Source organism: Ailuropoda melanoleuca, chromosome 16 (assembly GCF_002007445.2).
Source record: "Ailuropoda melanoleuca isolate Jingjing chromosome 16, ASM200744v2, whole genome shotgun sequence".
Classification (NCBI taxonomy): Eukaryota; Metazoa; Chordata; class Mammalia; order Carnivora; family Ursidae; genus Ailuropoda; species Ailuropoda melanoleuca.
In genome coordinates this window covers 49,657,892-49,682,753 of record NC_048233.1, presented here as the reverse complement: position 1 = coordinate 49,682,753, position 24,862 = coordinate 49,657,892, and the positions used below count along the sequence as shown (strand labels likewise).

General features: G+C 35.4%; 1 protein-coding gene across 16 annotated transcripts in view; it reads left to right on the top strand.

Moving 5' to 3' along the window:
* SOX6 (SRY-box transcription factor 6) overlaps positions 1-24,862 on the top strand; it is a 583,500-nt gene that overhangs the window by 120,985 nt on the left and 437,653 nt on the right. For 3 of the 16 annotated variants that reach the window (XM_034646127.1, XM_034646124.1, XM_034646123.1), the window contains one exon: positions 584-665. The exons of the other annotated variants lie outside the window; for them this stretch is intronic. The gene's annotated coding sequence lies outside the window, so the exon portion shown is untranslated. The remainder of the gene's footprint in view (positions 1-583; positions 666-24,862) is intronic. 16 annotated transcript variants of the gene reach the window in all.

Genomic DNA, 24,862 nt, shown 5'->3' with positions numbered 1-24,862 from the left:
ATAATACCATCACTAGTAGTAGCAGTAAATTTCCTATGAATCTGAAAGAGGTAGAGGGGTATAGAATGGAGAATGGTAGAGACATACTGTAGAGTCAGTGAAGCCATTTTGTGATTACATTGCTGTATATAGATGATAACATAGGGTACATTATATTAATGTATATTGTGTGAATCAGTATAACTTGAATTATTGTAATAGAAGCTTTTAAACAAACTGCTGAGAACACAACATACTTTTGGAATAGGTAAAACTTAGAAGGAAGTGGTAGGAATGGATTAACTGAGAAGAAGCAGATGGGGATTCTAGATAGTGAAGAATAACATAAACACAAAAATAGTACAGGCCATAAATAAGTGTAAGATAGCTGAAAGAACAAATGGACTTTGGAGTTGGGTTCATAGGGCTTTATTCTCATCACCACTTGGTTGGACTCCAGACAAATTCCTTTGCCTATTTGAAACTCAATCCTCTCATCTATAAAATGGTTATGGTTGTTGGGAAGATTATATGATGCATAGAGAACATTTATTTTATATCTGGCAGATAGTGGGTCCAATAACGATTAGTTTCTTCTTTTTAGACATTCTATGTCTTCTGATGAGGAAAGAAAAATGCTTCAAGAAGGACTTTGTGACCCCTCATCACTTTGTATAAGAGCCCAGGTATAATATATATAATTTATGAGTATAACAAATGTTCCCATTTATTTCCTACTTCCATGGCAAATGAAGATTGCATTGCATTTTTGTGGTCCAATACTAAGGCTTAGGTAACTTTAATGCTCAGTTTCTTTACATTTTCTACTTTTAAGTTATATTTAAAACTATTGGGATTATTGCTAAACTTTCCATACAAATTAAACCATTTTACTACCACAATTCAATATTTTTCAGAAATGCTTCTAAGGGGCATATGTATTGAATAAAGGATTGGAAAGAGGAGTATCAGAAATCCTGAATTTTCCCAAATCTTGAATTCATTTGCATTTATCATTTATTTAATTATTTATTTATTTATTTATTTATGTATAATTGATATATAATATTACATTAGTTTCAGGTGTAAGATTTTTGTTTTATGAAAAAAATTAGTTTTGATTTCAAAAAGAAGTGATATAAGATACACAGAAGTGATATAAGATACAAAGTAAAGCTTAGAAACCTTTGACCTTAAAAAATAATCATCCTTTAAGTTTCCAATCATCTTATATAAGACCTTATATAAGACCACTGTTGTTTGTTTTTCTTTTTAAGATTTTATTTATTTGACAGAGAGAGACACAGCGAGAGAGGGAACACAAGCAGGGGGAGGGGGAGAGGGAGAAGCAGGTTTCCCGCTGAGCAGGGAGCCCGACACGGGGCTCGATCCCAGGACCCTGGGATCATGACCTGAGCTGAAGGCAGACGCTTAATGACTGAGCCACCCAGGTGCCCCAAGACCACTGTTGATGTGCACTTACAAAAATATTTTGGATACATGGGGATTTAAAAGTGACTTAGTATAGTTAATCTAGAAAACAGAGAAATCTTTTTATATATTCACTGAAGAAGAAATTCAGGACTAGTTAACTAACTCTGTATTTGCTTAAGAGAACTAAAGAATTCACACAGTTAATAGAATAAAAAGTGATAAACCGTAATAGTTTGGGAACCAATTTTTAGCACTCTTTTTGGCTCTTGAATATTTACATTAACATATACAACTCATAGGTGTAGTATATAATGTTGCTGATTCTGCCAACTGAAGAACCACCTCTCATCAACTGGGTGCTGAGTTGACAAGGATCTAGCATGGGGTGACACCTGGCTTCATCTGCCCCCTTTGTTATAGATTGGTTCTTTGCATTTGTGAACCTCTCACTGACCTTGATGACAGTTTGCTTGGTTGAGAGTTACCTTCTTTTTAGCTTAAGACATATTGCCCTAGGATGCTTGTAAACGTGTTGAGAGACTAAGTTTTGATGAATTACACAAAACTACTCTATAGGGCATGAACTGAAACTGAGGAGTTGACAATATTAATAATCCAGCATTTGGCAGTATTGTAGTTATTAATGCATTTATAGTTCAACTTGACAAACGTTGGCCTCATCATATGCAAAAATGAGTTTGGTTGTCTCATTTTAGTTTCCGATGAATATGTTTTATACTTTCTTCAGCCTGTACATGTGATAAAGAAAATATTAATCTCCCCTTAGAAATGCAAGGTTCATAGGCCACATGACTGTGTTGTAGAATAAAAATATATATATTATAATAAATTGCCATCTTGATTTAATGAAAATATTGTTAGGAATTTTTGTATTACATTATGGCTGATTTGGGATATTTTAAATTGCCCATTTATTCAAAATTTCAAGGTGAAGTACCTATTTTGGTATTTCAAGTAAACATTTAACTCCTAACTTTAAATAACCAGTAAATTTATGTACTCTATGCAAGTAAACTATATAAAGCATTTATCAGAAAAACTGAAACATGCTAATAATAATAAGTACTTGTAATACCTAAGTATATTCAGTATTTAGGACTTAAAGTTATTTCACAAAAATTACTTTCGTGGGGAAGTAAATATATATTCTTGTATTAAAATGCTATAGGAGTGACACAATTTCTATTAAATTATTAGTAACTCCAGGACGCACCTCATAATTTGTGTGACCTAGAAATAATATGGCAATGACTGGAGTGGAAAGATCTTGCTTCTTAAAATTTGATGTGTTGTTGGACCGTCTGAATAGTCTATGTCTGTCTGCCACATACCAAATACATTTTATGATTGTGAAGGAATTATTTTTAGATATCTAACGTAGCCTCTTTTGGACTGACAACCACTTTGTTGTCAGATTTCCTTTCTTAAAGGATGTAAATTAGAAGTTTAAATTTTTATATAAACAAAAAGTGTATTAGTTGGTCCTTGAAGTTTTTGTGTCCATATTTTTACCTAGAAATCCTTATTATTATATTCAGGTTGAATTACAAGAAGGAAAAGCTTATAAATTTAAAATAACCTTTTGTGGTGATAAGATGTGGTTTACATTACTTGGGGAAAGACACTGACTTAATGAAATTGAAAGGAAATAAACAAATCAAATGGAGACTATTTTGTTTTGGCTGCTTATAAAGCTGATTTTAACCTTTAATAAATTTTAGTATAGTGAGAGACTCATGTCTCAATATTATATTTTCACTAGCATACATCTTCAAATGGGCAATTATGTCCACATGATGAATATAGGGGTTAATGATGGTAATTTGCCACCTGTGTCATGAAACAGTTCCTTTTGATCCTTATGTAAAATTTTCCATAGTTTTCTTGGTAATTCTTTAGAGCTTAAAAAAAATCTGAATTAAAAAGAAAAAAATTTAACGCTACAAAAATCTCACTTTTGCCAAAAAATGAATCATGCATAAGATCTGAAAATAAGTAGAAAAGAATTAGAGGTATGTTTTAGATAGCAGATGGATCCATTCAATGAATTTTAGGATTGCCTTTATTATGCTATGGTAATAATAAATGGCATTGTGCTACAAGCTTAGTAATGAAAGTGGAATAGATTTTAAACCACAAGCTAGTTTAGTAACTTAAGCTCAATTTCTCTCCACTTCTGTATCACTTGCAAAGGAGAATGTACTACCTCTCTGTGAACAACCTGAATTTCTCGTGCCCTGGAAAATCATAAAGTCCAACTTGGCTTTTGACACAGTCTAAGCTACATGGATTAGGTAAAACTGATCTTAAAAGAGAAAAATTGGAGACCCAGCAAACCCTAGCACATATTTTGACACACTCTTGGAGCTGATAAGAGTCATCATAAATTTAAACATTATCTTTCCTAGCACAGAAACTTCACTAATAAATGGCTTTGAATATTTTATGAATGATTGAGGATCCTGTTTGCTAATAAGTCCTCTGGAAGCTATGACTTTTTTGGGATGGTTTTGCTTTTGGAGGAAGGAGTGTTGAAGAGAAGGTACTGATGAGGTGTCGTATAATTTTACAAGTTGCATAACTGCTTTTAACTATGAAACTATCTCTGATTAAAATAACAATTGAGCTTGTAATTTTTTCTGAACAGCTGCTGCTACGGGGGTCATTACCTTGGAGAGCTTGAAAATAATAGTACTCCTGATACATGAGTTATGTAGTCTTGTGTTTTACAGCAAAGCACAAAGTTTAAAGCCTATAGAAGAATGTTATTTGAAAGCTGTCAAACCATGTTAAAAAAGACTGCATCGTCAAAAGGCCCTGGTGGCCACGATTCTGCATGTAGCCTTGTCTTACTCATTATAAAATGCATGTTTATAAAGTTCCACAGAGCATCCAATTCCCAATTCACTTATATCAGCAAGACTTAACTTGCTCATTAATCTAAATTCTTTTGCAACTTTAATCTACATGTTTAATTAATCATAAAATGAGGCGGTAAGTAATTTCAGCAATGTGTGGCTTGTTATCAGATGCATTTAATCACTCTTCTGTGAGCTCATTTGGAAACACCTGAAGATGTCGAGTGCAGTTTGAATAAGCATAAATTATTCTTTGTCAGTGTACTTCACTCAACTAATAAGACATTAATTTAAAAGGCACTGTTTGTCATTTTTAGATCTTTACCAATATTTTTAGCTTAGCAATATAACTCTAATTGTATATATGATTCACAACTAGTGCCCGACATAGGAAAGGGTAAGAGTTTAATACATTTTTCTTATTTACATGTAATTATGTCATGTAATCTTAGTTTTTAATGAGGATTAACCATCTTGTAAGTATTCATATGGTTTTGGAATAAGGTACTAATGAATTATAGTTGGAAAAATTATTTGTTGGTACAAAGGCTTGTGATTCCTTGTCTCTTGCCTATGTTAGGTCTGAAAGGACTTGAGATTTGGGAAAGGGCATTTATTTGAGGATACAGGTACTGCACAGAGGTTATATCATACAGATGTTAACCTTAAAAAAATCCAAGTAACACAGCTATATTCAGCTATCTCAAATAATAACATATGTAGTCCTTGTGTAGGACCAGATAGCCTAAAATAATGACAGTCCCATTTTCCCCCAGTCTCTTAACAGTAATGCACATTTGATGATAGCATTTTTTAAAAAGGCAAAAACTGAGAACAACAATAACAAAAACCCACTCATAGTTTCAGAGCAAAAAAAAAAAAATTCATGAGAGCTGAATGGGTTATATATCTTGATGTCAGGAGTATAGGAATAAAAATTGCATTTTATAGGATGTCATCACCTGTCCTGTTTATGCCATGAGAGTAGTGACATACGGTAAGAATAATTATCTCAGTGGAAACAAATTTATTTACCTGCTGTGGAGCATCCCTGTTCATCTTACTCATGAACTCATCTCACTCATATGCTATCTATGGATTGTCAGTAGTGAGCCAGAGGGGATGATTCCTGAAAAGAGAATATTGGTTTGAGCTGAGATATAGCCATATTCTCCATTTTTATTTGATGTGCACATCTCCTGGGCTACTTCCTTTTCTTCAGGGATCCTTTACCCTGATCTAATGGTTATTTATATGTCCATTTCTTGCCCTATGCCTCATGACTATGTAAAAATTTTTTTCCTGTTTTCCTTTCTAAGGGAAAACAAAATCCCAGAAAAACTCGTTTGTATGGTTCAAGCCATAGAGGCCATAGCAGCACATTGCAATGAAATGCCATTTACCCTTACTTCACTTAAAGCACTATAAGTTTTTTCTTAGGACCACTGGTGAAAACCTCAACCCTTGAAGACTTTTTTAGAATTATCCTTGAGAAACAACATTTCATTTGAACTTAACTTTCTTAATAAGAATACTTTTTAAATTTTTGAATAATCTTAGAGGATAGACACATACAATCTAATATGAAGGCTTGCTGTCAGTTTTTCTTAACAAGAAACCTGAAACTTCCCTAACTCTCTTTCTTCTGGCACAACTTGAGATAATTTTCCAAATGGATTTGTTTTCTAGTTTGTTATTTTGGGTGCAAAGAAAGAATACCATGTACTCCTTCTTTTGCCCCAACTGATGTGTGAGAGGCCTGACCCATTTCCTATCAGGTCCTTCCACACAAAGACAATGATTGTTTCATAAAATTCTATATGTTAGCTGTAGCTACTTGCCTGTATGATGTACTTCAAGAGGAAAATGATATTTATGTTAAAAATGAGAGAACAATGACATATTCAGCTATGCTTTGTGTTACCTCAGGTTAATGCCTGATATCTTTCTCTCCTCAGTCCCCAACTTGCCAACAAGTGGCACGTAAAATTCTTTTTTTTTTAATGATTTTTTTATTATATTATGTTAATCACCATACAGTACATCCCCGGATTCCGATGTAAAGTTCGATGCTTCATTAGTTGCGTATAACACCCAGTGCACCATGCAATACGTGCCCTCCTTACTACCCATCACCAGTCTATCCCATTCCCCCACCCCCCTCCCCTCTGAAGTCTTCAGTTTGTTTCTCATAGTCCATAGTCTCTCATGTTTCATTCCCCCTTCTGATTACCCCCCTTTTCTTTATCCCTTTCTTCCCCTACTGATCATCCTAGTTCTTATGTTCCATAGATGAGAGAAACCATATGATAATTGTCTTTCTCTGCTTGACTTATTTCACTTAGCATTATCTCCTCCAGTGCCGTCCATGTTGCAGCAAATGTTGAGAATTCGTTCTTTCTGAAAGCTGAGTAATATTCCATTGTATATATGGACCACAGCTTCTTAATCCAGTCATCTGTTGAAGGGCATCTCGGCTCCTTCCACGATTTAGCTATTGTGGACAATGCAGCTATGAACATTGGGGAGTGGCACGTAAAATTATGTTGTAAGTTTACTGAAAAATTCATGTATTGTTTCCTACAAACACTTTGATGTATGCTCATCCATTTTTCCTTTGAATCCAGGCTTTGTGAACATTGTTTGCCTTTCTATAGCAAGCTAGTTTTTCTCAAATCACTTGAAATTGGCTTTTATTAGAAGATCATTTAGGTATCATATAAGTATAATACATATTTGGTGGTTTTTTCAAAAAAGATTTTATTTATTTACTTATTTGAGAGAGAGAGAGAGTGCACATGATGGGGGGAGGGGCAGAGGGGGGCAGGGCTTAATCACAGGACCTGAGCCTAAGGCAGACACTTAACTGACTGAGCCACCCAGGCACCCCATATTTGGTGGTTTTATGAGAAGTTCTTATCCTACATGTTCAAAGCTCTGCCCAGATGACATTTTTATAGATCCACATAGCCTTGCTCACATATGACAATAAGGTATTAGGTTATACAGGTGGTTAAGTGTGTATTTAGTTATTTCTCTGGAATTTGCATGAGAATGGGTTGACTTATAGTTGTGTTAACTTTCCTAGTTATCACAGCTTAGAAACTTTGTGTGTGTTTTTTTAAGGCAGCTTCTGAATCACTTATGTTCAGAAGAACGTAGTAATACATGTAATTTAAGAAACTGTTTTATATTTTCTCTATACGTACGTAGGATTGGCATAGTTATTGTTCTTATTGGCATCATATTAACAATGTGTTACAGCCACTAATAATCATTTGTTCATACATACTTACAAGTACTGTATTTGAAAATCCCAGACTTCACGCATAGTAAATGAGGAAGTAATTTATAATTTTCATATTGCATTCTTGCTTTTAAAAAAATTTGCTCCCCTTTTTGTAGAGCATACGACCTATTTTAAAAAGACTGATACTTAATTACCTAATTTTTTAGTATTTCTTTACCTATATCACAAAAAGACATCTCCGAAATATTCATAGGGCTGTATTTGTAGGCAGTCTCCAACTTACTAACAGGTAAAGTTCTGAAAGTTTATTGTTTAGAATTTGGAATTGATATTCTTATAGAAACCAGATTATAGATGGTGACTTGGTTCACTGGGCAACATACTGATACCCATTTACCCCATAATATGGCTGAATTATACTATTAACAGTACTATAGTAGTTAAATGGCTTTGGTAGGAAATCTCATTTTGAATCTTGTTTTAATAACATTCTTTTAATAAATTTCTGGTGGTAGGATTTGACTTTTCCTGCTTCCACTCTACCAGTGCACATTCCTTGAAATGGAATTTGGGGGATGAGGCTGACTTCTTGATGTCTCTAGCTATTGAAAGAAAGTAACTGGGTATCCTGACTGAAGTAGGAGGGAATTGGTGACCTTGGTGGCCCTGGTATAGAGATGTGTGTCTGTTTTACAAATGAAGGTTATCCCATTAGAGATGGGATATATATTGATATATATTGAGAAAGTGAAGGAGCATATTTAAATTTTACACTGATGTGCCAAAGGGTGGAGAAGATCAATACTTTTACTCATTCACCATGCCTCACAGTATATTCCAAGTATTTTCATTGTGTATTTTGTACTTACTCATTCCCACCCTCATAATTTTGGCTTTCTGTTTTTAAGTCGTAGCACTTTTCAGAGTAGTTTGGTTTCTAAGAGGAAAACAATTTTGGAATATATTATTGATTAGATCTTATGTAAGGTGAGGTGAAACAAGCTTATAGGAAGCAGCTGGGGTTGACTCAAAGTTAAATATTCCCAAATACATGACAGTTCACCCAAATGAAGACCAGTTCATTCCTGTTTAACTTACCTTATGTCTCTCAGGTATCAGAAGAAAGTCATATGAAAGTACAAATAAGTAATACGAAGTGTATTTTTGTTACACATAGAACATCATCTTGAACTTCAGCAACTGAATCATATTTATCCTTTATACTTCAAATCTGGCAAACGATATATTTTTTTGATTGCCACGGGGGCAAGTATGAAAAGAGGATAGTAGTAGGGAGAAAATGAGAGAACTGATATTTAAAAGACTCTAAAGATTTAAATTGTTAGAACAGTTTGATGAGTTACAGGTAAAATAGAAACCCCCCCCCCCCCCCCGCAAATACATGGCTCAAAATGGCAGGGGAAAATGCTTGACAATACAAACTGTGTCTTTTTCTTAACCTGGGGAGTTTGGGGAAAAAACAAAAAAGAAAGAAACATTTGGCAAAGTGAAAACTCAGCTGACTTCATGGCTACCAAGTAAAAAACCTGATCTTTTATCATCTAAGCACATAGTTGGGTAACTCATAAACAGAACTACCCAGTGTATAGGTTGCAGTGGCAAGAAGCCAACAGTGAAATCAAACTCATAAGCACCCTATAGAAAACCCCTCAAATTACTGCTGTGCTATTGCCAGCTGTACTGCCAGGGAACAAGAGCTGTACAGATTTCTGTGGAATGACTGGGTTACTTAACACAGCTTGATTGGCTCTGTTCCTACTCCTGTTCTCTTTGGTTGACAGCTGACCACCATACTAGTTTGGTTTGAAATAAGACTGAAATGAACACAACCACTTATATGCACCTTACTGTTGTACACTGCTCTCCCACCTGCCACCCCAAACCCCATACACACCTTATAGACCTTGCAAAAGGAGAGAGATACAACAGTGTCTTTGAGTAAAGCACACTGGAAGTGCGTGACACTTCCCAGTCCTTTTATTCCACAAATCCATCAGATCTTTAGAAGAGGAGTTCCTTGGTCTTTATTAGTAAGTGCCTGGATTTATTGAATGTGAAAAGAATGACATCTTAAATGCACCTAATTTTGTTAACTTTTCTTCATTTTAAATCATTGCTCTCTTCATGATCCTAGAGCTAGAATGGTTATTCAGAAGCCATCTAGTCTCCTTCTTGTCTTGGATAAACTCTCATAGGTAGCTACTACTGTCTTACAGTACTTCAAAAAAGAAGATACCAAAGATATCCCAAAGGGCCCTAGATGGCTTCAATTGCTACATTCCATGAATTAGAGAAAACTTTGAATGAGCAAGGGAGTTGGATCTTCCTTGTGACGTGAAACCCATGGATTCACATGGGTTCCCATTAAGTTTAGAGGCTTTCAAACTTTTTTTGACTGATGCAGGGTAAGGAATAATTTTTTATTTTGACCAAGTATGTCGTATAATATAGCTGAAATAAAGTTTTCATGAACAATACTTACCCTTAATATGCACAAAGTGTTCTATTTTCTCTTTTCTTCTCCTTGCCTCCTCTTCCTTTGTTTCTTCTCTCTCCCTTCCGTGCTCTCCTTTTCTTTTTAATAAAAAAAATGCCAACTGGCACTCAGAAAATTGATTTTATTCATCAACCCATAGTTTGAAAAATACTGCATTAAAATAAGCAGCTTTTTTTTTTTTAAAGGCTGGAGCTTCATGTTCTTGATCTACCATTGTTTTTAAAGAATTAAGTCTCCTCCAAAGGACACTAATTCCATTGCCTATTTTGGTAGTATTATTAGGAAGATAGATTTTATACCTCAATAGTGGCATAGGATCTATTAATAATACCACATATTAAGTGCTTAGTTGTACCAAATTTTGTATTAAATATTTTCTATTTATTTGTCATGAGAATTTTCTCATTTAATCTTCATAATTACCCTGTGAGGTAGAAACTGTTCGTACACCCATTTTTATAGTTGACAAAATTGAGGATCAGAGTAGTATATCAACTTTTCCAACACAGTAAATGATAAATCTTCGAATTCATGGTCGTTTAACTCTATGATCACACTGTTTCTCTTAACTCTGATAATGTCTTGATTTTGGCTTCAAAAAAATTAAGTGCCTTTGTAAAGAGTCTGTATCACAAAGCAAAGAAAAACAGACTTGTGAGGATGATTGCCACATATTTTCAATAATGTAGATGGGCACTTATTGATAAAATAATTTTCACTCTAAAAGAAAAATAGAAAAAGGAAAGAAGAAAGAAAACCCTCTCTAGCGCCATGGATAGAAAAAAAGTTGCTGCTTTATTTAACTCTTTTGTAATTAAGTCTTGTGAAAATTTTCTTTTTAAGGAAAAAAGAAATAGATATACATGGAATTACATCTTATGCTACAGGCCAGAATATTTTAGCAAGTCAGAGGAACTCAAACATGAATGAAGAGTGGAATTTTCCTTTTGTTTTCTATAATAACTATGTTTTTTGAAGAGAAAAACAGAGGAAAAAATGACCATCGTGCCTAGTTTTGAAGAAAACTTGTTTATATGTGTAATACATTGGAGAAATTGTTTGGATCACTTTGACTATGCAGAAATGTGGCCACTGAAATTCTTAAGCAAGGTGTAGAGCTATCGGCTCCATAAAACTAATTAGGTCAAATAAGAGTGATTATTTGTGAAGGTAATTCACTTAGCTCGTTTTTCCGATCTTTCTCTGGAAAAGGGAAAACATTTAAGAAAGAAAATAATAATGGATAGAGTTGGGTTTTATAACCTCTTTTATTTATGTTCCCAACCTCTGCCACAATCTTAGGGTTAATACTAGATAATTTGTCTCTCTTTTCTTTTCCCCTCTCTGTATCTTTCCTTTCCTCTCCTATGACTTTTCTTTCCTCTCCTTCTCTCTCCCCTCTGCCTTACTCTCTATTTTCTCATCCTCTCTGCCCCTTCTTTCATTTTGCATTTTTATGTGCAACCTAGTAATATAACCTTCATCCTCTTGTTAGAAAGATGATTCTTTTATCTTCTAAGTAAGGTGGAAATGGATGTTGTTTCTTTTTTTTTATAATTTTTATTTTATTATATTAGTCACCATACAGTACATCGCCAGTTTTTGATGCAATGTTCCATGATTCATTATTTGCATATAACACCCAGTGCACCATGCAATATGTGCCCTCCTTAATACCTATCACCGGCCTATCCCAATCCCCACCCCCTGGAAATTAATGTTGTTTCTGTTTATTAAAATGATCTTGAAAAATAACATCCTTTCTGTATTCTTGCATTCCACTCTTTCTCCCATAAGCCAAATGGATTTCAGGAGAAATCTATTGTCCTATTTCTTGAAAATGTTAAAATGTTGTCTTCTACTTTTTATCTTCTTGGGAGTAAGATGTGTCTATGGTCTTTGTATGACCATTAAAGAGAAAACCAAAGACTCCACACTAAAAATTAGCACTGATCCGGATATTTCTGCCACACTAACTATAAATGAACCTTTGTAAGTACACTTTTTTATACAAGGAGATGAAGTTGCTCAGTATGTGTTTGCTATGTGATGCTACCCCAGAGGAGAATTTGAAAGGAGGCTGGTGTGCTAGATCTAAGCCTCACTGAACTCAAGGTCAGGATTCTAAAACCAGCTTCCTCAAGGGTACTCAGACAAGGTGGAATAAGATGAACTTGGATTTAAAGATACTACAAAAACATGCTTTGAGGTCCTGAGGAAGGTAAGAAGGAGTACTTTCTGTGATGGTAGAGTGTAATAAGAACATGATCAGTAACAGGTACATGACTGAGATATGTTGATGAAACTGTCAAACATTGCTGTGGGTAGACAGATTTGATTTATGAATAAAGATGTAAAAACACTCACAGACACTTGGCTGCAACCATGTTGGGCAAATACACAAATGTATAAAACGTGGGGCAATTTTTAATCTGTTGGTAGAGTGAGACACAGAACAAGAAAGAAAGCATATCTGAATTCAGATAAATGGGAGATAAAGGAGAGCAATAATTCACTGTTAGTTGGGAAAGAATATGTAGAGTTGGTGGATTATGTAAGTGATGGTTTCCCTTGTTTATTGAGTCTCAAGTAATAGATCTAATGTTACTCTGGTGTTATCTTGTTTGTCTATTTTATTTTTTTTTAATTTTTAAGAAATTTTATTTATTTATTTGACAGAGAGAGAGAGCACAAGCAGGGGGAGTTGCAGGCAGAGGGAGAGGGAGAAGCGGGCTCCCCGCTAAGCAGAGATCCTGACATGGGGCTCAATCCCAAAATTGTGGGATAATGACCTGAGCTGAAGTCAGACCCTTAATCGACTGAGCCACCCAGGCACTCCTTGTTTGTCTATTTTAATGTGAGTCTTTAAGTAGAATCATGCTTATGCATTTTTAGATAGGGATTCTACTCTTGACTCAGGATTCTTCTGTATCTTAGGATCATGTACTGCTGTCAAGATGAAGGCTCTCCCATAGTACCATTGGTTCTAGTAGCGCTTAAAGGTAACTTGAATAATTAAATTTTTATGATAGGGCAAATGCAGTAAATATTATGAATTTGATTCATATGTGAAAGTTAACTTTGTTTTGTCCTATACTTTGGGCTTTAAATCTAAACTTGGCCAGCCTCACTGGTCACAAGGAGGAATTGGCTGAGAGAAGGTAGACACATTTACCAGCAATCTATAATCTACTTAGGAAACCTCATCCCTCCTCTTTATCACTCTTCATTTCAATGTTTGACCTTTCAACTATGTCTAACAAAGATAGACACTTCACTTTCCTCTCTCTTTAGTCTCTTATTTGGCAGCTCCATTAAATATCTGTGGAGTGGTAGCCAATTTTGCATACAATGTCAGAATGATTCCATAATAGCAATCTGCTTTAGGACATGTTTTCTGGGTCCTGTGTGTTTCAGGGTAAGGGGGACTGAAGAGAACTACCATTTATTGAACACGTGTTATCTCATTTAATTTGTACAAGAACTCTGAAGTGACAATTACATTTAGATAAGGAAGCTATTTGGCATCAGGAAACAATCCTATTAAAAGAGCAAAATTGCCACAGATTCTTATTTAAAAAACAACACTTGGAGAAAATGCCAACTTATCTTTGCCATTATAGTGGGTTGGAATGAGAAATAAGTGAGATATAAAGATATAAATGAGAAAATATGAATAATGCGACATAAATTATTACTATTTGCCTCATCTCCACAGTGAATTATTAGAAATAATGCATCTAAAAGAGGAAATAGCACTGTAAGTAGTTCGACTTTATAACATGGTATCTCAGAAAAGACAATGTTTCATATTTCTGCTCAAGTGAGAAAACTCTTCTATTCTAATTTACTTGCATGTATATTGACTAGATAAGGGAGCCTTCGTAGAACCACGGGCATAAACCATTTTTAACATATTCATATAATTTGACTCCAGGGAAAGGGGTCTTTTGATGTGAAGGGTCTTTGATGACAAAAGACATCCTAAAATGACATAAACTTCAATTTCTACTTCTTGCATTCCCACTTCAAGTTTCAGTAGATAACAATGACCAATTTTTAAATAAAATCCCCCCCAAAATAGGTGAGGTTAAATGTTTGACAAAGGTGAGATGAAAGGTAGAGGAGCTATCTTTTCTTCATATTTTACTTTAAAAATTTGTGAAGATTTTGTCAAGCACCTAATACTGTGGTTGATTTGTAACAGATGCTTAATAAATATTATTGAAATGAAATGTGGAAATAAATATGTGCATATTCATTTATTCATTCTTTTTTTAAAACTCAGCAGACATTTACCGAGGGCTTAATATGTTCCAGATAGACATGTTTGAGATTTCAATGTGAATAGCCTCTTAGAGCCAGCCTTTAAGTAGCCTAAAATCTAATGGAGAGACAGGGAGAGTGAAAATATAACAACATATTAGTCTTAGAATTGAGATATGATTGAAGTGAGGTACATAGAATTTGAAATTTTCCAGGGAGAGTTTGGGGAAGGCTTCATTGAGTAGGTTAACATTGGAACTGCTTCTTAAAGGAGTAATATGGAGTTAGAGGGGATGTGACGATAGAGAGAATGTTCTCTCCAGGGAATACCACTTGTAAAAGCACCTAGACATTAAAAAGGCTTGGTATATTTTGAGAATTGTAAGAATTCAATATCATTGCCACATGTGGGGTGGAGGAAATGGGTAAAGGAATTAGGCTGAAGAAATACACTTGAGAGTTTTTGGTGGTGCAATTGATTGTTTCCTGATATGAACCTGGAAAATGTTTAATTTAATTTCAACTAATTAATTTCAGAAAGATGTGGGTTTTTCTAGGAAATTACCCATTTTATTAGAATCTCCCTGATACACTTTAGTGCCTTTACTATAGCAAATGAGATATTAATCTGTTAAAATGATGAAATTGTGCAGTGAGTGACAAAATGTGGAAGGAGTTTGGAATGATGTATTGAAAGAGTTGCTAGTCACTTTTCCTTAAAATCATCCTTTCTGAGTTGCTTTTTGAACTTACTTTTACTTTGTCAACGAGTAGATTTGCTAGACAACTTATAGGTCGGTCAAATAACTCTAAATCCTAAGAAGTAAAGACACTGGGTGCTAACATAAATGCAGTTTATTTATGGTTAATAGTTCTTATTTCTACTTTTAAGAGAAAACATAGAAAAATATGTGAATGCATATCATCTTGCTAGCTGCCGAAAAATGTTAGCTGGTTATAATTTTGGTTTCTTCATTTCTGTGAACTACTTATGATATATACTTTAAAGACTTTATTCCAGATACAGGTTTCATTTTCACATAAAAAGAAGGTCAGGCGTTACAATGTTTGCTATTTTCCACTTATTTTTTTCTTCTAGAGAAACACCTCAGAGGTTCCAGACTTCATTTTAAAGAAATTAGAGTTCCTTCAACTTTAAATTGCTTCAGTAGGTCACTACCAGATTATAGAGAGCATGATGTGCTTTACAAGTTGAAAAGTTTTCCACCAAGTAATAGCAGCAGTGAAAATTGTCAGAGAAACAACTAATTAATCTCTGCTCCTTTACAGCTGTTTAATGCAATGCATAACTAAAAATCCTGTTAAATTAATTAATGATTTCAATTATGAACTTTTCTCCAAAATGTTATGATTCGTATCAGGCTGATAATGCAGTGACCTGGGAGTGTGAAATCTGTGTTATGAAGAGAGTTGCCAGTTAATTGATTCACAAATTATTTAAAGTTTGTTGCACCCAAGGGAGTGCTCAGTTTCATGACAGTCATTTCTTAAAGTGTACAAACTCCTTTTCACCTTAAGAATGTCTTCAATTATTAAGCAAGATAAAATGCCAGCATGTTTTTGGGGCTATGAGTAATCTTAACATTTATGATATAGAATCTGTAGGTTGAATACATGGAAATTAAATCTATATTGGAGGAAGAAAAAGTTAGCTAAATTATCAATGACTCTCTTTCATGGCAGTTTTTTCATTGCTTTTTACTTTACTAATTTTAATTTTCTAAATATTGCTCCTTAAAATTTCTTTTTTTTCTTTTTGCATTTGCTATGTACATTGAGCATATTTCATGTTAAAAAACAATATATGCATTCTTGGGAAACTTTTTTAGGAAACTTTTAATGGGTTAATAACACAATATAACTTGTTTTGATAATTGGCATTTGAAGCATTTGGATCGCTGGTAGGTCTAAAATGCCTAGCCTTAAATGTTGGAGAAGGTTTTAACTACTTGATGCAAAAACATTAATTTCTGTACAACACCGTGAGTCTTTTTTAATAGTATATAGGACAAAATTAAGAGAGTCTTTGCTACCAGTATGATTGTTTTACCCATAACTTAAATAGTGTATAAAAGTGTACATATGTATAAGAAGAAGGGAGGGAATCAATAATATCATTAATATTTTATAATGTATTTATTAAAGTTTTATCAATTTTTTAATGCTGGACTTGAGCTTATTTCAGTTTAGATGATATGACCCTAAGTAAGAATCTTTTCTTGATTGCCCATGGCTGGCTGAAGTAGAAGGGAAAGAGGTGATACTTGAGGAATAACTCAGACAGGAGGAGAAGGAAGCAGGGAGGTCTCTGGCCATTAGTGGAGGTTATATTCTTTTTGGCCTCTATAGTCTTTCTGTTCCATACACATATTAGGGCTTAATGAATAGCTAAAAAGTCTAGTGCTTTTAGGGTGTTTGAACAATATCTTTAGTACTTTTACTCCAATTTGATAGGCAGTGTAAGAAAGACATTTTTAATTTAACTTTTTTTTAAAGATTTTATTTATTTATTTGACAGAGAGAGACAGCGAGAGAGGGAACACAAGCAAGGGGAATGTAAGAGGGAGAAGCAGGCTTCTTGCCTAGCGGGGAGCCTGATGCGGAGCTCAGTGCAGGGCTCGATGGGGGGCTCGATCCCAGAACCCTGGGATCACGACCTGAGCCAAAGGCAGACGCTTAACGGCTGAACCACCCAGGTGCCCTGAAATTTAATTTAACTTCTTGAGAGAATTTTGTCTCTGACTTGGTAGATGTATTTACAGGATGGAGCAGGAAATTTGTATTTTGGACAAACACTATGTTTGCAAATTGTACTTATCCTGATGACTCTTGTGTTTCACTCCCCCCACCCCTTTTTTTGACCTAAGAAAATTGCCCAAAGACAAGACAAAGAGAGAAACAATATTATTAAAAATAAGTTTATCTCTGTTAAACTTGCTGCAGGGCAAAAAGAAATGGACTTGAAAGGGAAGTAAATTTATACTAATTTTTGCATTGTAGGAAATGTACTATTTCAGACACTGACTGACTGCTTCTGTTTTCTAAAATTAAGGAGCCTATAATCTCAGCACCATTAACAAGTGCTGTCATTCAGATACACAGTGTCTGGCTGATTTAAATAAAATGAAATGAAGATAGTTGTTTCTGGTCCCTTGGCTTCACTCATTGCCATAAACATATGCTCTGCGTCCCGCTTCTTTCCATCTTATTTATGACTTTAATTTGTTGTGTGGGCTGCGCTAGAAATTAAATTTAATATAATTCTCCAAGGGACCCTGTCATATAATAACATGGTAATTTCTGTGTATCCTTTTGAAAAATGAGGAAATTAATTCTTCCTGACATGTTCTAATTATTCCAGTGTGAACGGCAAATCCGTTTTTCCTAGCCCCTGAAGTGTTATAGGCAAATGGCTGGTGTTCAAAGCTGAGGTGCTAATGCTGACCAGCAGTGCGTTTAATTTGAAACATGAGCAGACACCTTTCAACACACCTTTGTAATATTGGAGTACTTTACGGAAATTAATTCACTACTTATTTGGCAGCTTAGCCTTGGGGTTATGTTTTTTTATTCATCAATACTATAGTCATGTTAGCATAATATTTCCCATTTCTTTCAGTGCCTGGTGTCTATGTATGAAACTTAGAGTGTGCAATGGATAGTTCAACTGTATGAATGACAGAGATCCAAACACTTCAGCAATACCAGTTGTATGCCAAACTGTATTTACACTTTATAGAGAGGTGTAGTAAAGTCGTGAATGTTAACTTAATTATAGTCTATGCTTAGCAGCTTTAACTGAAATTACATAGCGTAGGAATTATTGGGACAGTCTTGCTGTGAAAAGACTACTATACACTCTGCTGCCCTGCTGTAAATTGCAGTTGTGAAAATTCAATTTATTATACAGGGAATGAGACTATGAAAAGTCAGTTTGTGAATAAAATTTATGGAATAAGAATCTCAAATCCTGAACTCTGCTTGAAAGATGTAGCTATACCCTGGGACATAAAGTGTTAAAGCCATTTTTTGGTGCTATTGGACATATAAGGTACATGACTTACTCATTTGGGTAATTTGAACTCCTTGGTAGGTCTATGTGGCATTTTTTAGAGGAATAACAAAAATAACTTCCTGATACTTGGCCCTTTGTATGTAATCTTCATTGTAAAATTAACCATTATACACTTCTCTCATCAGGGCAATCATTTGTGTCAGCCCTGATACAGTTCCTTTGTTTCAGTGAGCAGTTGATACATGCCATTACATATTGGCCATTTATTGTTATGATTAACAAGACAAGTGAATGCATGAGATTCTACTTAAAATAGAAGATGGAAATACAATTAAAGGAAGTAGAACTGTGTTTGGAGTGGCTATAATCAAGGTTCTTTGTTTATCTGTTTTTGTATCTCTATATTATATTACCTTTAAATTTTAATTTAACCAGGAGAAATGTGAATGATAATAAATAATTGTTCTGATAAATAGCATTAATATCAATTAATTAATTAATACCATATTTTTTCCATTGACCATTCAGCTGCTAGATAAAATTTTATTCTCGCCACCGATCTACTGGGGCTACTGTCAGATTTAGATTATGGGCAGGAGGAAACATACTTAAGACTTCTCTGTCTTAGCTTTCCTTTATACTAGATCAATGGAAGAAGTAGTCTTCTTTTGGTTGGAAATTGTGGAGAAAGATTTCTTTATTGGTATGTCTTGGCAGTCTTGAACATCTGGGGGTAGGCAACAGAACATAGCAACATGCTTCTTCCCATTCAAGTATATGTCCCTCTACTGTTCTTGTCAGGGTAAGGTTATTTCTGTGGCCCTTTGTAAGGGTAGGAGATGGCAGAAGTTTTGGCAAATCTTAACTAGAGAGAACAAACTGATGGTTACCAGAGAGGACGTGGTTAGGAGGCTGGGTTAATTAGGTGAGGGGATTAAGGAAGGCACTTGTGATGAGCACTGGGTGATGTACGCAAGTGTTGAATCACTGTATTGTACACCTGAAACTAATATTACACTGTCTGTCAACTAACTGGAATTTAAATAAAAGCTTAGAAAAAAGAATCAGTTCTGGGGTGCCTGGGTGGCTAAGTCATTAAGTGTCTGCCTTTGGCTCAGGGTGTGATCCCAGGGTCCTGGGATTGAGCCCCACATCGGGCTCCCTGCTGGGAGCCTGCTTCCTCCTCTCCCACTCCCTCTACTTGTGTTTCCTCTCTCGCTGGCTGTCTCTCTCTCTCTGTCAAATAAATAAATAAAATCTTAAAAAAACATCAGCTCAGTTCTTAATATTTTCAAAATAAAGATCCAGAAAAGTTTGTTGAACAGGTTAAAATAAGCTACTCATATGTGCAATAATGCATGTACCTAGTTCCATGCTCTTTCTGGGAAAGAGACTGTATTTTTATATGTTTCCGTCAGGATGCCGCAGTCAGTGGTCCAGCAAAATAAATGAAAAGAGGTAAATAGTCCCCAAATTTTAAGTTCTTTTAAAATATTACTTAGGCTCAGTTTTTAGTCATTTTAATTTTAAAAAATCTTTTACTATAATTTCAAGTTAATAACCAGAAAAATATGTTAAACTTATTTCTATATACTTTTAATTTGAATCGAAGGAACTTGATGAATATGTTAAATTTTATTTAAATAGATGTTAGAATTTGTTTATTATTTATTTTGCGTGCCTGTGTGTGTATATATGTATATATGTATGTATACACACACACATACACACACATGCATGCACGCACACACACAAATAAACACATGGATACTTCTAAAAGGCCCATACTTAATTTATCTTCCCCCATTAAACTCATTGATACTTTCCTTTTACATCAGTATGTTTCATAAAGCATTTTCATTTATTTTGCAAGTTTATTCAATTTTGTTTACTGATTACTATAGTTCAGAACAAGGTTTTCTCTATACTCACATGTTTATATTTTTACACCAATGAAAACAAATAACATTTATTAAGCATATGCTATATGCCAGGCACTGTGCTAATCATTTTATGTGCATGTCTCATGTAAAACTACAAACAACTCTTTGAGGTAATTATCATAATTTATGAATATGAATATATTTATAAATAAAAACATTTTATTATTTTATTGGTGAGGGAACTAAGCACAGAGAAGTTAAGTAATTTGCCTACAATTGCATAGTTAATAGGTGGGGGAATGAATATTTTAACATATCAAGTGCTTAGAACAGTGCCTTTCACATACTAAGCCTTCATTGAATGTTAGTTGTTTCTGTTTTTGTGTGTTAGAATGCTATGGGTTATGAATTTCAACCAGTATTTGTTGACTCTTTTTATTATTATGAATGAGATCATGAGGCTTCCTCTAGAAAGAGTGAGGAAGAAACTAGACTAGCTGATCTTTAAACCTAGTTTGTGAGCCTAGCTTCTTTTAAGAGCTTCAATCTTAATTTGTCTAAGCAAATAGTCTTCCGTCACCTGTAACATATAAGGTTCTCTTTTAGGTTCTATACAGTATGTAACATGTTTCTACTCTCACAGAGTTTACAATCTGGTGGGCGTTGGGTGTAGGGATATGGGAAAACATAATGACTATAATACTGGGTAGAATAAGATTAATTTTATTTTATACTTTGAAATAGTTCAGCAGAGAATTTATAAGTCCTACCGTTCTTAAATAAGCTCATAGTCTTGACCAGATTTTTTTTTTTTAAAGATTTTATTTATTTATTCGACAGAGATAGAGACAGCCAGCGAGAGAGGGAACACAAGCAGGCGGAGTGGGAGAGGAAGAAGCAGGCTCATAGCAGAGGAGCCTGATGTGGGGCTTGATCCCACAACGCCGGGATCACGCCCTGAGCCGAAGGCAGACGCTTAACCGCTGTGCCACCCAGGCGCCCCCTTGACCAGATTTTATGCGTGGTTCACAAATCAGGTTAAGATTCTATAAAAGGATAATAATTTGGGGGTTAGGCCTCAAGGTGTGGTGATTTCCTACATATTAAATTTAAGCTGCTAGTTGGACCGATATGTGGAGATGTCAAATAGATAAAAAGACAGTGAAGTGACATTTACTGAAAACTTCCTATGGAAGAAGCACAGTATAAATCACTACATAGAAGGCATTTTCTCATTTAATCCTTTTAACAACCTGGTAAATTAGATATTATTACAATCAACCCTATTTTACAGATAAGGGAACTGAGAGAGGTTAAGTACCTTGCCTAAAGTTTCAGAATTAGTAGGTGACAGAGGTGTGACTTAAAATTAGATCTATGTGATGCTATGCTTTTTTTTTTAAATATTTATTTATTTATTTTAGAGAGTGTGTGCACAGGTGGGAGGGACAAAAGGAGAGGAAGAGAATCTCAAGCAGACTCAGAGCTGAGCACAGAGCTCGATGAGGGACTCGATCTCACAACCCTGAGATCACGACCCTGAGATTACAACCTGAGCCGAAACCAAGAGTCCCATGCTTAAGTGACAGTGCCACCCAGGCATCACCCCTGTGATGCTATGCTGTTAGCCACAAAACTGTACTGTGTGGAAGTGCAACTAGAAGAGAATTCTGGGCTAGAGGTGTAGGTTTGGAAGTTATCTGTAAAGGAGTGATAGTTACAAACAGGGAATTTATTACATATCAAGAAGGAGAGGGAAAGGGGTGCCTGTGTGGCTCAGTCCATTAAGCGTCCGCCTTTAACTCAGGTCATGATCCCAGGGTCCTGGGATCAAGCCCCGCATCAGGCTCCCTGCTCAGTGGAGAGCCTGCTTCTCCCTCTCCCTCTGCTGCTCACCATGCTTGTGTGTGTACACGCGCTCTCTGTCAAATAAATATATAAAATCTTAAAAAAAAAAAAGGAGAAGAGGGGGACAGTGAAAGAACAATAAAGTAGTGGTCAAAGAATAATAAATAGAAAAGTTTTTATGTCCTAGAAGTCAAAGAAGAAGAGAATTTCACTAAAAAGGGAGAGACTGGGGCACATGGCTGGCTCATTTGGTAGAGCATGCGACTCTTGATTTCCGGTTCATGAGTTCAAGCTCCATGTTGGGCCTGGAGTGTACTTAAAAAAAAAAAAAAAAAAAAAAAAAGGAGTGACCAACTCCTTTATCAAATAATGCTGAGAATTTTAGAAAAATGAGGATTTGTCAATAGGAGCTTGTTAGTGAGGCCAGAAGCCAGAAAGAAGAGGACTGAGGTGGGAAGATGATGATCAGGAAGTGATGGCGAAACAGTAGAATACTTTCAAAAAAGAAGCTTGGTGGCTTAAGGAGCAAGTGGATGGGGCAGTCCCTTAATGTTAAAGAGACCACTGACCGAGGGCCTTTTTTAAATGTTGCAATAGGGAGAACAAAATTGTTGATATAAACAGAGGGGAGCAATCAGGGGAGAAAGAGAGGGGAGGAAGAGAGTTGAAAGAAGAGAAAGGGGAGAAGAAAACTTTTTTCCTACTTCTTGAAATAGTTTTGCTCAAAGATATTTTTGATTATTCATTTCCAAGGGCTGCTGTAACAAAGTACCACAAACTAAATGGCTTAAAACAACAGGAAGTCATTCTCTCACAGTTCTGGAGGATACAAGTCCAAAATCAAGGTGTTGGCAGTGGAGCTTCTGGAGGCTTGATAGCAGTGGTTGGCGTGCGTTGGCTTGCAGCTGCATAACTCCGTTCTCTGCCTTCATCATCTTGTGATGTTCTCCCTGTGTCTCTGTGTCTTCACATGGCTGTCTCCTTATAAGGGCTGCAGTCATATTAGTTTAAGAGCCCACTGTACTCCAGTATGACCTCATCTTCATTTAGCTAAATTTATCTGCAACTATGTTCAAATAAAGTTGCATTCTGAGGTATGAGGATTAGGGCTTCAACATATCTTTTTCTTGGCCGGGGGTGGGAGGGACACAATCTAATTCATAACAATAGGCATTTATGGGTTACTTTATCTTTAAACCCAATATAAATCCAAGCTACTCTTTAATTGTATCTCCCCTCCTGTAGTATTATTTGTTCATTAATTCTGCAGATAGAATGTGGGTAACTTAGAGTTTTTGATATAGGAAGCTAACACGCTGTTTCTATTTGAGGTCTGACACTTACTTTGCTCACTTAGTCTTCTAATGTCAGCAGTGCATTCCATGTCCTATTATGTTAATTCAAGAAATATTTGTTGAGTACCTACTGTGGCTGAGAACCATGATAGGGACTGTGGGACACAGCTTCTCAACTCGAGTGCTGTGCAAAGTTTGTTCTTTGGATTACAAATGTTCCAATATATGGATCCCTCCAGCCTTAATGCTGTCAAATAAAGTTTGGGGTGGCTGGTCAGGATAAGCACCTCTAGTCATTAGCATCCTTGAGAGTTTCATTCAGCATGCCATCAAAATCTTAACATTTTCTCTGTGTGCCATGGAATATGAAAGATGGGAGCACTTCTGGATTTACAGAGAAGTCTAAAGTCTCTACCCTCTGGGAGATTATAATCTGGCTGGTAACTAAGAACAACATATGAGGGGAGCATGGGTGGCTCAGTCTATTAAGCGTCTGCCTTCTGCTCAGGTCATGATCCTGAAGTCCCTGGATCCAGCCCCACGTGGGGCTTCCTGCTCAGTGGGGAGTCTGCTTCTCCCTCTGCCCCTCACCCCCCTTATGCTCTCTTTCTCTCTCTCTCTCAAATAAATAAATAAAATCTTAAAAAAAAGAACAACATATGAATGATTTAGAATGGAAGCCAATGTGTGATAAATGCCAAATAAGAAATTAGAGAAGGTGAGTGGGGAGTAGGGCATTGTTTTTAAGAGAAGAGGGTCTATATAGGAAATTTATAAAAGACTTGTTAAGGTGGATTGGGGTCAGCTACTGCAAATGATCTGAGGACTGGGGTCATGCCTTAGATATTTTTGGTCACCTGTAATGTCTAGAGCAGTACCTTGCATGTGTTAAGTGTGTGGTAAAGTAAGTTTGATTGATTGGCTGATTGAAGCCTTAAAACTGGGGAATGGTAAAATCAAAAAAAGAAGAAAAATAAAAGAATAGCATATTCTAACTTAGGTCTATTATGATTAGTGGTTATTTTGATGACCCAAAGGCTGCTTATTCTCTCCTGTTTTCCTGGTTATTTAAAATATTTTATGATTTTTTTTCTTATTGTTTGCCTTTGGCTGGTTTAATTTAGTAATAAGCTGAATAATCAACAGACCTTGAACTAGTCTGTCAACTGAGTCATATTATTGAGATGGGGGAGAGAAGAACAATGACAAATGTTTTAAAAGACTGTTTTTCTTGAATGCTCAACTCTGTGGTCAACTAATCTTAGACAAAGTGGGAAAGAATATCCAATGGAAAAAAGACAGTCTCTTCAACAAATGGTGTTGGGAAAATTGGACAGCCACATGCAGAAAAATAGAACTGGACCATTTTCTTACACCAGCACAAAAATAAACTCAAAATGGATGAAAGACCTAAATGTGAGACAGGAATCCATCAAAATCCTACAGGAGAACACAGGCAGCAACGTCTTTGAAC